This window comes from Filicampus tigris, chromosome 17 (genome assembly GCF_054856515.1).
Source record: "Filicampus tigris isolate MCC_2025a chromosome 17, RoL_Ftig_1.0, whole genome shotgun sequence".
Taxonomy (NCBI): Eukaryota; Metazoa; Chordata; class Actinopteri; order Syngnathiformes; family Syngnathidae; genus Filicampus; species Filicampus tigris.
In genome coordinates, this window is record NC_141233.1 from 2625448 (window position 1) to 2638959 (window position 13512).

Sequence of the window (13512 nt, forward strand, 5' to 3'; positions counted from 1 at the left end):
AGCGGGAGCTAAGTGTACATGATGGCTGTTTGCTGTGGGGGAGTCGAGTAATTGTAACCTCCGCCCGGACGAGCACAAGTGATGGAGGAGCTGCATGAGGCCCACCCGGGCGCGTCAAGAATGAAGGGACTCGCCAGGTCATTTGTGTGGTGGCCTGGGATGGACAAAGCCTTAGAAAAAAGGGTAAAAGCGTGGTCTCAGTGTCAAATAAATCAAAAGATGCCAGTACCAGCTCCCCTCCACCCATGGGAGTGGCGGGGCCGTCCCTGGTCCAGACTCCACCTTGATTTTGCTGGCCCTTACATGGGTCACATGTTCTTGGTGCTCATGGACTCTCATTCAAAGTGGCTAGAAGCACATATCATGTCGAGCATAACGACCTCAACCACCATAGAGAAGCTCAGACCAATCTTTGCCACTTATGGATTGCCAGGCACGGTGGTGACCGATAACGGAACTACTTTCACAAGTGAGGTGTTCCAAGAATTTATGGAGAAAAATGGAAGTCGTCATGTCCGCACAGCCCCATACCATCCTGCCTCAAATGGTTTAGCGGAACGGGCTGTGGGCACCATTAAGGAGGGACTGCTAAACATGACAGGACCTTCACTGGAAGTCAAGCTGCAGCGGTTCTTGTTCCAGTACAGAATCACTCCTCACACGACTACAGGAGTGCCCCCAGCGGGGATGTTAATGGGGAGAAGACCCAAGTCACGTCTTGATCTACTCCACCCAGACATTGGAGCGAGAGTTACCCAGTCACAGGAGGAGCAGAGAGAGAGACATGATAGACATGCAAAAGGGAGGCTGTTTAAACCGATGGACTGTGTGTATGTGAAAAATTTTGCCAGGGGTTTGCCCTGGTTGCCAGGTGTTATTCACGACCAGTCAGGTCCAGTGTCATTCGTGGTGGATCTGCAGACAGGAAGACAGGTCCGCAGGCACCAGGATCATCTGCGGGTTCGTAATGAAGCGGAAGAGGAGGAGCCGCGGACCATGGTACAGGAGGACAATGTGAGCTCTGTGACTTAGCTGCGGTACCAGAGAGAGGAGAGGAGCTGTCAAAGGAAGCTGAGGGACCATCCGTGCAGGCAGCCGCACCAACCCCACCACAGCCTGAAAGGCCGCAGCCTGGACCTGTGGCCTCCATAGTGGAGCTCAGAAGGTTCACAGAGGCAACACAAGCCTCCCGATAGACTGAAACTTAGACACAAAGGTCCACAGCAACTGTTGACCCTTCTGAAAGACCAGTCTTATAGGGTCTTATAGTCATCGGGTTGTATCGAAAAAATATTTATTAAGAACTCTGGCTAGGTGCTTTTAGGTTTGGTTTGGTTCAATTCGGTTAGGTTAGACTACATAACTAGTTAGTTAATCCCAAACTAAATGGTTTAATGATTGAACAAACTCAATAAAACTCATTGATTATTAAGAGAAAAGAGATTTGCATTAAAGTGCTATACGATGTTAATGTGCTAAAGCATTTTGTTTTGTTTCAAAAGTTATGCCAAATTTAACAAGATCCTCATCCCTCTTCATCTTAATTAATGCAGGTTTGAGCAAATTTTAGTACAGTACGTTATTCTTTTAATATCAGACATTTTTCCGGACTTAATTATCATAATATTACTACTTCTTCATGTAATTACCATTTTCACACTACTATTGAATGACTTTATTTTCTTGGATTCACTATAAATATTTATTTTCTCGCCCTAATGTTCCTTTTTACAACACTGCTTGGTTCATGTTAGGTGAGAAGAAATGTGGAGGCAACTCACTTAAATCTAGACAAATATTAACAATGCATGAGGCCCTTGAGCATAAAATCTCTGATAAAATCAAAATTTGATCAAAATCAAATATGCAGTACTTGACATTTAATGCAGTCTCACAGAACAAGAGCAGCCAGAAAGAAAGCAGCAGATTATGTGTGCAGAGGAAAGGGTCTTAAATTGCATAAAAACGTCTTTCTGCCTGATTGGATGAGCTGAAGCCCACCACAGCTGACTTTGGGCGAGAGGCAGGGTACACCCTGTGACATAACAAGTAAAAAGTATAAGATAAACATGACAAAACATGACTAAAATGTACAGATATCAAATAAAATCTTATAAATGAAAATCTGGCTTTCGTTTCTGACACAGCACTAAAAAAGCTTCTGCGGGGTCTTTTATAATTTGATGCTTACTGCTGACTCCATTTTACTTTTCGGCCACTTCTACCCAGCAGGTAAAGTCCTTCTCAGACATCTGAAAAAACAATGTTGGCATTCATCTGTGCGGCACTACACTGATTTACCTTCTGTGCTCTCCAGTCTCTAACAAATGGAACCTTTTCCATTACGCTTGTATTGTGTTGAGATTTACTGGTAGTACCGCTCTCTACCAGTAGATAGCATCAGTGTGTAAGGGACTGGGAGCAGACTGTAAAGAAGCTGAGAGGTCACCTAGAGTAGGCCAGAGGGTAGAATGAAGGAAAGAATGGAACAAACAGTCTGCTACAGAGATATGTAGGCGAGTGTGAGAATATAAAAACCTGAGTTACAATACTCATATTAAAAGTGACTAAACGGTCCGTGGTCTCCTGATTCACCAACTCAAGAATTGGCAACAGGAGAAAGGATGGCTATTTCAGTACAGAGTCCAGCTCCTTTTCTTCAAAACGGTGAGCTGCCGATACCATTTGTTAACAAATATGAAGCAGCAAGGCAGTATGAAAGCATTCAAGGCAAAAAGGAGGAAGATGTGACTGCTATTCACCGTTTGGAACGTAAACACTGGAAGAATGATTTATCGTAAACAACATTTACAAAGAAAGGTTTCAGCTATCAGAGTCCTTGCGGCGTCCTGTTACGGCAGAGCTAGTTGCTAGCCCACTAAACAGCTAACGTGAGCGAATGTGACAACAAAATTACAACCCAAATTCCATTGAAGTTGGGGCATTGTCTAAAATGTACATGAAAAAAGAATACAATGATTTGCAAATCACATTCAACCTATGTTTAATTGAATACACTACAAAGACAAGAGCTTTAATGTTCAAACTGATAAACTTGATTGTTTTTAGCAAATAATCATAAACTTGGAATTTTATGGCTGCAATACTTTTCAAAAAAGCTGGGACAGGTAGCAAAAAAGACTGAGAAAGTTGAGGAATCATCAAACACCTGTTGGAACATCCCACAGGTAAACAGGCTAACTGGGAGCTGGTGCGTGCCATGATTAGGTATAAAAGGAGCTTCCCTGAATTTCTCAGTCATTAACAAGCAAAGATGGGGCAAGGTCCACCTCAACTGTATGAGAAAATAGTTGAACAGTTTAAGGACAATCTTTCTCAACGTACAATTTAAAGGAATTTAGGGATTTCATCATCTACGGTCCACAATATCATCAAAAGTTTCAGAGAATCTGAAGAAATCACTGCAATGTAAGCAGCAAGGCCGAAAACCAACATTGAATGCCCGTGACCTTCGATCCCTCAGACGGCAGTGCATCAAAAACCGACATCAATATGTAAAAGATATTACCACACAGTTTCAGGAACACTTCAGAAAACCAATGTCAATAAATAAAGTTTGGTGCTACATCCGTAAGTGCAACTTAAAACTCTACTACGCAACGCAAAAGCCATCAACAAGACCCGGCTTCTCTGAGCCCAAGCATCATTTAAGATGGACTGATGCAAAGTGGAAAAGTATTCTGTAGTCTGAAGTTTCAAATTGTTTTGGAATGTTGTGGGCGTCGTGTCCTCCGGCCTAAATAGGGAAAGAACCATCCGGACTGTTACGGACGCAAAATTCAAAAGATAGCATCTGTGATGGTATGGGGCTGTGTTAATGTCAATGGCATGCATAATTTACACATCTGTGAAGGTACCATTAATGCTGAAAGGTACATCCAGGATTTGAAGAAACATATGTGGGAATCCAAGCAAATCTTTTTCATGGAGGCCCCTACTTATTTCAGCAAGACAATGCCAAACCACATTATGCACGTGTTACAACAGCGTGGCTTCGCAGTCAAAGACTGCAGGTACTAGTCTGGCCTGCCTGCAGTCCAGACATGTCTCCCATTGAAAATGTGAGGTGCATTAGAAGGCCTGAAGTCTTACCGTTTAAATCTTTGAGTTACACACTGACACATTGTCAGTACGTCCAATCTTCATGATCCTTGTTGTTACTTTGTATTTTTGTTGATAAAGACTTTTTACCCTTCAACTTCCGTGTCATATCTGCGAATGGGTCCAAATCACCATCCTCACATGACAGAACGTACTGACCAGTCATGGACCCAGCAGACTCTGACACTTCCCTCAAGTCGAAGACGTCACCACCTGCTCCTAACCATCCCTCCACCTCAAATCAGGGAGTGATTGTCTCACCGGCTGCTGCTTTGCTTTTTCACTGGGAACCTCTCGTGTCACTCCTCCACGATGGGTCGCTCAAGCCATCGCAAGTCCAAGTGTGCCTCCCACCGCCCTCAGCCTGCCGACCACCCCCACACCCTTCGTGTAAGCTCTGTCTCATCTTTGCCGTCTACTTGTCCGAATTTTGCACATTCCCCTTCTAGTTTGACACCCAATGTTTTGTTCTTAGACTCAGATTTTTCTGACTGTGAAGATGGCCATGATTTAGTTAATCTCCTTTCTGATTCTGATTCTGACATTGATTTTGGGCTTCCTGGTTTTTCAAGCCCTCCTCAGTTTTTGTACGATGATGATCTCTTAGTTTCCGATTCAGATTTTGACACTGATTTTGTTTTTTCGAGTCCCTTCCCCACTATTCAAGCCCTTGTCAGTTTTTGTCACGTTTTTCCGATGGTCATCCCTTAGTGTCGACTCCAGAACCCTTCCCGGCAGACTCTGGCTTGGGCGCTAGGTTGGGTATTTACACAGGACAGAACGTAGGCGCCCGAGAAGATGTTCTGGTTCCTCTTGTAAGTCTGCTTTTTCCAAGTCGTGTCATTCCGAACCTGTACCCTTAGTGTCCACCACTGAACCCTTCCCTTCAGACCCTTCTACGGGTGCCCGGTTGGCCATTTACACGGGACCCCCACGGGGTGGCCAACGTAGGCGTCCAAGTAGAGATTCTGGTTCCTCAACAGCTTTTTCCAAGACACGTCTTTGCAAACCTATACCCAAGCCACTACACTCGGCACCTTGTACACTGCGTACTGCTTCACCTAGTCCCGTTCCTCGCATTTCTTCTAGTATACCTTCCTCACTATCTGTATTCCCAGCCCCGCGTGTCTCGTACGCGTCCCAACCTTTATGGTGGCAGGCTCCCATGCCAGCTCCTCAGCAGTTCCAGGCCCCGTTACCGTTTCCTCAGCAAATGCAGGCCCCCTTGCTGGCACCTTGTCATCTACAGGCTCCCATGTCAGCTCCTCTGCAGTTCCAGGCCCCGTTCCTGGTGCCTCAGCAAATGCCGGCCCTCGTCCAGGTGCCTCAGCAATGCCAGGCCCCCTTTCTGGGACCTCAGCAACAACAGGCTCCCATGCCGGCTCCTCTGCACCTAGTACCTCAGCGGTGCCAGGCCCTCTACCCGGCAACTCAGCCACTACAGGCTCCCATGCCGGATCCTGCAGTGCCAGGCCCCCTTTCTGGCACTTCAGCAAATACGGGCCCATGTCCCAGTGCCTCTGCTATGCCAGGCTCATCTTCCCGGCGCCTCAGAAAATGCAGGCCCCCATTCTAGCTCCTCAGCACCACCAGACTCTGACGCTGTTCCGGCGGCGCAACTTCTGCGGCTGCCCTTGGATTCTGCTACGACGGCTCCGGCAGCGCAACCTATGCAGCACAAACCCAAGTTTGAGACTGTTGGCTTTAGATGTGAAGACATAGGGCCCAGGTCAACAGGGTGGGATGGAGACAAGCCATTGGGACCAAACACCATAACTTCTGTTTTCTTTTCGTTGAAATTTAGTGACATCCAGTCTTTGATGTCTTCTAGGCAAGAGAAAAGTGGTCTTAAGGATAAAGCCTCTTTTTTGCTTAGCGGGATATAGATTTGACAGTCGTACGTACACAGCGGTGGAGTACGTCTGTGCGTCCGGGAGCGAGCAGGGGACGAAGCGTGCACCTGCTCCCTTTTCAGCCTCGCTAGCATTTCCCTCGGCGTCGTTTTCGCCGCGGTGGTAGCGCTGGGAGATGGAAGAGGTCCGCCGCGATGTCAGCGGCCAACGTCTCTTTCCAGTCGTGCTCAAACGCACTGAACCTCCAACCCCGCATCGCAAGTCCAATAAAGTTTGCCGATCATACACAAAGGAGGAGGAACCTCTGCCACATCATGTCTTGCCTCCCTTCTCTAGCGCAGTTCTAGGGTTGGTGTACAATGGAACTCCAGGAGGAGGCTTTGCTGCACTTCCCACACTCGGGACATGCTCTCATGATTAATGAGATGCAGTCCAGTGCTGTCAGAGAGCCACCACATAGAGTGCAGCAGTCTTTGGATTAGAGCACAGGTATCCTCCACCCCTCGGGTTCTTCTGCGGCAGTGCTTGGCTAGCCTGCTTGAGCGGATGCTTGCCAACACCTGGGCATCTGTTGGCTCATGGACCCGATGGTTCTTTTTCAGCTCTGCTCGCTTAGCCTCTTTCAAGTGAGAGATGTCCCGCTTGTGCCACTCAAAAAGGCAGCTTGAAAGTTTAGAGCAGAATGTGCCATACAGTGGATGGTGCTCTGTGGTGACGCTATTGGTGAATTTCCTCATGAAATGGAAGATATCCAACCGCACAGTAGACGTCCATGGCTGATACAAACGAAGAACTGGGCTCCCTCCTGTGTAAATTCACAATATCAGAAATAGAATACCGAGATTCACCAGAGCTGGAGGGGTGATATCAGTTCCCAGAGATTGTAATCGCCTAACAAAACATATCATATCAAAACATATAACACAATTTGAAAATAACATACCTCTGTCACTGCAACAATCTCTGTCCACATAGATAGCATCTGGTTGTGGTTCACCAGCATCCCTGTATCGCTTGATGATACCCTGACACAGATCATCCAGCCCAACCCCTTCACCAGTTGTGAGGACTGAATTGAGGATTTCACCGTACTCGTTTCCGACATTGGTCATCCACATTGCGGTGTCCACAATTCCTCCGGCCAGTTTTTTAGTGATCTATATTGTAACAGTGCAAACATTATAAGTACACTATACGGTATTCAGTATACAGTATTTAGCCAACCTGAAAAGCGCATATTAAATCAAGCTTATAGAGGTTTACATTTACCTTCTTGGTGGTGTCAAGCTTCAAAATTCTCCCAAATGTTGAAGTGATAACACCTTTGAGTTCATCCAGATGACCCACAACATTGTTGGTATGAACTGTCTCAAACCACTGGGCCAGGGGCAGGGGAGACAAGGGCAGGGGTGGCAGATACATAGGTTTAGACTGTGTGAGGATAGCTGATTTTTTATGGATTTCACGATCCGCCTCTTGGAAGGCCTGCTACAGGTAACTGGAACTATTCCCTGCTGTTTGGGTACGCAGAAGAGTGACACACTTTCTGTCCAGTGCTAAACGTGTCGTTAACACAGCAGGAAATTTGTTGCGATTGGAAGGATCTAGCTGATTTAAAATGTCAATACTCCAACAGACAGGTACTTTGCAGTGACTGCACTTTGGGTAGTCTCCCCCGATCAAATAATATTTGGAGTCCACATCTATGACCTCTCTGACTTTAGTATATATGCCCGAGTGATGCATCTTTCGACTGCACTGGGCAAGTTTCAGAGGGATGCCCTTCATGCGCATTGTAGCCCACAGGAACATCCTCTGCCGAAAGTAGTGATGGGGGTCTGTAGGTGCAGCAGATCTAATAGGCCTTGGGGGATGGTGCCAGTCTTATTTATGTTTTGTTTTAAATGCCCATTTGCATCATACAGGATATGAGCAATCCATTCCTGGTCACCCGGTTTAATAACCCGACGAAACTGCTGTGGAAGACAGCTTGCAAGGCTTTGCGATGGAAAATGCAGAGGGAGTGGGTGCCCTGGTTGTGTGGTAGGGGGGGCATGAGCGGGGGCAGGAACATGTGGTAGACCACTTTGAGTCACTGGTACCATCTCAGTAACTCCAGGAGTGACGGCAGCAGGAACATCTTGTGGAGAGGGTGTGATGTTGCGCATCACTGGTGCCATCGTTTGAGCTGTGGTAGGGGCAGGAGCAGGTTTTTCGGGGAGATTTGTTGATCCATGACTGTCCTCCAGGTGGTATGACAAGCCAACAGCACCCAACACCTTCACACCACAATGTTCACATTGTTCCGCAACGTGATAGTCAGAGAGGTGCTCTGTGTACTCATCAGCCAGCACATCTTGTCCACACAGTGAGCAGTAGAGAGAATTCCTTTCAAGTCTTGCAGCTGCCTGAGATGTGCTTGCAGCACTCGATCCCTGCTGATAGTCAGAAGCCTGCGAAGCCTCCACTTTTACAGCTGCTGCACTGCTCTGTGAATCTGAACTCGCAGCTGCCTCCCCCGTCTCCTCTGCTGCGGACTGGGAAAACAGAACTGGGTTTTACATTTACAGCTCACTTTTACTGAGCCTAAAAACATGTTGTTGCCAGATCTTACAGGGGGTTTAAAGTGCCATCCATTTGCTAGTATGGTTCTATAATTTCAGAGATCCTTCCATCCATTATCGATAACGCTTATCCTCACAAGGGTCGCGGGGCATGCTCGAGCCTATCCCAGCTGTCTTCGGGCAGTAGGCGGGGGACACCCTGAATTGGTTGCCAGCCAATCGCAGGGCACACAGAGACAAACAACTGCACTCAGAATCACACCTAGGGGCAATTTAGAGCGTCCAATCAACCTACCAAGCATGTTTTTGGAATGTGGGAGGAAACCGGAGCACCCGGAGAAAACCCACACAGGCACGGGGAGAACATGCAAACTCCACACATGGAGGCCGGAGCCGGGATCGAACCCACGACCTCTGAACTGTGAGGCAGACGTGCCAACCAGTCGACCACCGTGCCGCCAATTTCAGGGATTTGCAACTCAATAATATAAGTTACCTGATGGTAGCCACATTTGCGGGGGATCTTTTTCCCAAATTTGTCCACCTTGCGGACACTTTGACCGGGACTCGGGGTGAGGGGGCAATGCGTAATTCTCTCCAGCGTCGATCCCCATATTCTGATTTGGGCTTCTAGCCGGTTGAAAAAGTGTATTTCTCCTGAGCATACAGGGACATTATACCAGCCTAGTATGAATCCGGTTTCCCACTCTTTGTCATTTTAGCTGATAAATTACAATTGTAGTCATTAGCCTATACGGCCTACTCGGCGACCACCCACACGACGGCCCAAAAAAAAAAAAGTAATGATTAAGTTACAACGAATGGTAACACTTGCAAACACTTACGTACGGCACAACATCTCCGTAATAATTAGTCCGTAATATATGCTACGGAACTATTTTAACTTACTGTTAAGATTTTCCAAACGTTCTGGTCCGGTCCGTAAAAGCCCACCTTGATGTTTAATGCCGACCCCGCCTGCATGTAAGCTAAATTATACGTCACTAAGAGATGTCGCGAGTATTCATGAAAATAATAATATGCACAAAAATTAAACAGTATAGGACCGTCCAAGATACGTGCACTTAGCAATTTTTAATACTTAATAAAATACTCATTTTTATGGAGACGCGCCGCTCGTGCGTGATGCGTTGAGAGACCGGTTATGATTGGTTCCTTTACTCGCTGGCGAAGATGATTGGCTCTTTTGGCCCTCTTCGCCCCGCCGGTGAAGATGATTGGCTCTTTTGCCCCTCTTCACCCCGCTGTTAGGAAACCCGTTAGGACTCATGCTAGGACACTGTTAGGAAGTGTTAGGACCTTGTTAGGACCTTGTTAGGAAGTGTTAGGACTTTGTTAGGAAGTGTTAGGACTTTGTTAGGAGATGTTAGGAATTGGTTAGGAACTGTTAGGACCTGGTTAGGAATGTGTTTACCGTCCAATGTTTTTTTGTAATCATTTTATTGTCCCTACTGATGCTTGGGTATTGCAGTTATGCGAGATGCACATACCTTTAAGCTGCTTGCTGACCTGGGGCAGAGCCACTGAGTTTATGCGCAGCTCTCCAAGGTTCTGGTAAAGTACCCCTTTTGGGTTTGAGGGTATCTCGTAGGAGACTGGTCAAATTCCTTGAGACATGAATACAACCTCAAAATTTCAGATACCTCTGCATTACTGGGGCTGTTATTGTTCTGTTCCATTCAACCAGGTATCCTGCCAGGGCATCAACAGCCTCCCATCCTGAAATCCCTCTGAAATCACACTTTGTATCCTCCCACAACAAAGACTCTTACAAAACCAATTCTACATTTCTGGTGAGGAGAAAATAATTTTAAAAAACCAACAAATTACTAAAGGTCAGACATTAGCCACTTTACCAGAGCTGGAGAGACAGGCCCACTTTCCTCTGATGGGGATGGGACTGGCCTGGGAAAGACAGCTCCTAAAGTAATTAACAGGAGTAGCATACAATTATCTTGTAAGGGTTTGTTGTGTCTATGCAACATTTAAAAATACTTTTTATATGATGAGTCATGAGTACAGTGGTTTAAACTTCAACAAAATAAGCTTCTATTTTTTAAATAGATAATCAAACTTATCATACTGATACCTCAGAAAATGGGGCATAACCTAAAAATATGATTTCGTATTGTCAACTTTAGCTCTGTCAGTGTAGAACTCCATATTCTGGGTCCGGGCTTCTGGCCAGTTGACAACGTATATTTCCCCCGAGCGAACAGGGACATTACAACAGCCCAGAACCCGGTTTCCCAATCTTTGTTATTTCAGCTGATAAGGCACAATTATGTTGGGTAATATAAACACGGCCGAAACTAAACTTAATCTACCACCAATGCGACGACGGCAAAAAAAAAAAAAAAAAAAAAAAAAAAGAAAAACGAACAACAAAAATAATAATGACAAACTATAACAGTTATGGTAAAAGTCCTCCATAATAATATATCTGTATATAAAACACAATTATTCCATGGTATTTTACCTTCTGTAAAGGTTTCTACAGCGGGTCTGGTCCTGTCCGTCTAGGTTTGCTTGCTTGCTTGTTTACAGCCGACTACCCCTGCATGTTAGCTAAGCAGCTAAGCTATATGTTCATAAACCACATCGCGAGTATTCATGAACATACTCGTGCGCATAAAAATTAAATAGTATACAAGCATACAATATTATTGCACTTAGTAATTTTTAATACTTACTACTACTTTAATGGAGATGTGCCACTACTACGTGGTGCGTTGAAATGGACCATGATTGGCTCCTTTGCCCCCCGGCGTAGATGATTGGCTTCTTTGGCCACCGGCAAAGACGATTGGCTCTTCTGCCCCTCTTCGCTGTTAGGAAACCCGTTAGGACTCATGTTAGGAAGTGTTAGGACCTTGTAAGGAAGTGTTAGGACTTTGTTAGGAGATGTGAGGAATTGGTTAGGAACTGTTAGGACCTGGTTAGGAATGTTTTTGCCGGCCGCTCGGCGCAGGGGCCAACTCATCTGTTTAGTTGTCATTAAACTGGGTCCATTGTACTCAAATGCGTCTTGTAATCAATGGCAGATGCGATGTGTCAGGACACAATCTTCTTTTTGGGGAATTAGCTCAACTGTAGAGCATTCGCTTTTCATGATAACCAAGATGAAGTTGAAGCTTTTTGAAAGTCAAGAAAGGTTGTGAGTGTATACTTAATTAGTTCAACTGTAGAGCGCTCGCTCAGCATAATAACCATGCTGAAGTTGTAAGGTTTTATAAGTCAAAGGTTGTATGAGTGTTAACTCCATTGTGGTGGACCAAGACTGCGTTTTGACTTTTATTCCTTTGCAATTAAAACTTCTTGAAAGAGCACATACTTCCAGACAATCCTCCACATTTGACGAGTGTTACGGTCAAACTCTTTCCTCAAAGAAGCAGGAGCATCTGAAACCCTCAGGACGATGAAGATGGGATTCGAACCCATGCGTGTAGAACACAATGGATCAGCAGTCCATCGCCTTAACCACTATGCGACCTCATCTATTTGGCTAACATTAAACCGGCATTGCATTGGACTCAAATGTGTATACTGTTGTGGACGAACTGCCTCTCAACTTTGATCCCTTTGCAGTTTAAACTATAATTAAAATCTCTTGGATGTGTACGCACTTCCAGACAACGCTCCATATATGATGAGGGTTACAATCGAACTCTTTCCTCAAAGAAGCAGGAGCATCTGAAACCCACAGGACGATGGGATTCAAGCCCATGCATGTAGAACACAATGGATTATCAACCCATTGCCTTAACCACTCGTCCACCTCATATATGCGGCTGTGTGTCAAAGAAGTCCACTCGGAAGACCAAGACAAGCCTAGTGATAGGACTAAAAGCAACTCAGACCAGCCAAGACTGACTTTTCTTACGCGCGGGACAGTGGAGGCCACTCGAGGTGGTTGCTCCTCCAGTCTGTCAGCCTCCATGCCCCCGTTGTTCTCATTTTATTGAGTTCAAGCAACATACATTCCGAGAAACAGATACATGACGATATAGGTACTTCCGCTTTGTCTGCATTTTGCAACTGTTGGTGGTTTAACCGTCAGCTGCTGACAGCTTCCTGTTTCACAATTTTATTCAGCACATTCAACTCAGATGGAAACTGAGTGGGTGAGTTCAACTAAATGTCACAAGAGGAGTATCAAAGAAATAAACTTTTAAACAAGATATCATTGTAACTGTCAATTTCTCTCACATTTCCCTCCTGTATATCATGATTAAAATAAAATAAAACATTCATATCACCCAAAAGCTATTGCTTGAGTGGGGGGAAAACTGTCCAAAAACCCAATGGGAAAGGGCAGAAACTTGTCGCAAGCCGTAGCTAAACACAAAAACAGAGCAAGAACTAAAACTGTTTTTGGTCCAATACATGCATGTACAAGATGAACCCGGAAACATCAAACATTCACAACTGCATTGCTTTTCTGTGAAGTCGTCAAAAAGGGTTCACACAATAGTAGAATCATCGTCATCATCAGAGTTCATGTAACCTTGTTGGTATTCAGACATGGCTACAGTAACATGAGCAGCTACTTTCAATTCAACAACATCCAAAAATTTGGCAGTACAAATTTTGCACAGGGGAATACCACAAGAGATACAAAAACAGGATAATAATAGAATACTAATGATAATTGGAGCTATAGCGACAGCTATACCTTTCCAATTTCCAAATGTATCCTGTAGCCATTGCAAAAAGGCTTTTGGTTCAACTCCATACATAACTTCCATATTTTGAGTTTTCTCCCTGTAAGCTCTAAGCAGTGTAAGGGTTTCTGTTAACGATCCATTAGACAATGTGTGTAGAGGGATGTAGGTGCAGCAATCACCAGTTATAATCATTTGACAAACCCCTCCTTTTTCCGCCAATATCATGTCTAATGCCTGCCTATTCTGCAAAGCCACAAGTGAAGTTGCATGCCATTGTGAAGCTGT

The 13512-nt window shown here is 45.2% G+C and overlaps 1 non-coding gene across 1 annotated transcript; it reads right to left on the minus strand.

Annotated features, from left to right (window-relative positions):
• Window positions 1-11976: 11976 nt before the first annotated feature.
• On the minus strand, window positions 11977-12058 carry trnas-gcu (transfer RNA serine (anticodon GCU)). The gene has a single exon. It is a non-coding gene; the product is annotated as a tRNA-Ser (tRNA).
• Between the last annotated feature and the right edge of the window lie 1454 nt (window positions 12059-13512).